Source organism: Chrysochloris asiatica, unplaced genomic scaffold, assembly GCF_000296735.1.
Source record: "Chrysochloris asiatica unplaced genomic scaffold, ChrAsi1.0 scaffold00020, whole genome shotgun sequence".
Taxonomy (NCBI): domain Eukaryota; kingdom Metazoa; phylum Chordata; class Mammalia; order Afrosoricida; family Chrysochloridae; genus Chrysochloris; species Chrysochloris asiatica.
Window position 1 is genome coordinate 29426141 of NW_006408538.1, and position 1014 is coordinate 29427154.

Genomic DNA, 1014 nt, shown 5'->3' on the forward strand with positions numbered 1-1014 from the left:
CAGATCTCCAGAGATGAGAAATCTCCACTTGAAAGGACGAGCAGACCAGCCTGGAGCGGCTAGAAGAATAAAAGATACCTCTTGAAAGAAAGACCTGCAGGAAAAATGGAGGCAGATGGACTGTTACTACCAGAACAAACAAATCACTTCCCTAGAAAACATCAAGGCAAGTGGCCAGGTCCTCTCAACGCAAACCCCCTTTCAAGACTCAACGGAAATGCACGCTCTGATTGGTGACCACACACATCACCCATGGGGGGGAAGTGGGGTAAAAGCAGCAGTGAAGCGGCAAGCTAAGCAACCTACAATGTTCAGTGGACTTCTGTGGACCCAGCTGGGGACCTGGTTGGCAAGCAATGTGAGGAGACCTGGGGACTTTTGGGCCGAGTCAGTGGCGTGGCCACGGAGGACTTGAGAGGAGGGTGGAGCTACCGGCTGATGAAAAAAGAGGGCATGTGCACAGGAGCGCCCATACTTGCAGATGATACCCACGTGACCTGGACCAGATGACTGGATGTTTGGAGCTCAACCAGGAGAAGAAAGAAGAGGGGAGGGGAGAGTGAGCTGACACAATCTGATGAACTTGACCTATACCTATGGAGCAGCAACTCAAAAGAAGGTACAAATCCTTACAGCAAGAAACATTCCTACCCCCTCCACACACAGAGTGGACAGAGACGGGCAACTTGGACGTTGGATACTCAAATGGGGAGGGGGGGACTACAAAGGCAAGAAGTGACTGGCTTACAAGCTTTCAAGAGGGAACCTAGTGCTAGGGAGCATGGAGGAAGGCAGAATCTCCAGTGGATACTATTCAATCTGTCTGGGAGGAGCTGATGAAAGGAAATACAGAAGGGTAACTCGAGATACTGTAGTGAATAATGCTTATCAGGACAGATTATGAGGGTTGGAAATGCAAAGGTAGAGGTTTTGTAACAAGGAAGGGAGTGATTAATTCTCCAGTCTAAGAGCGGAGGTCTCTGGGACCATCAACAGAGAAGAGCCAAGAGCGGG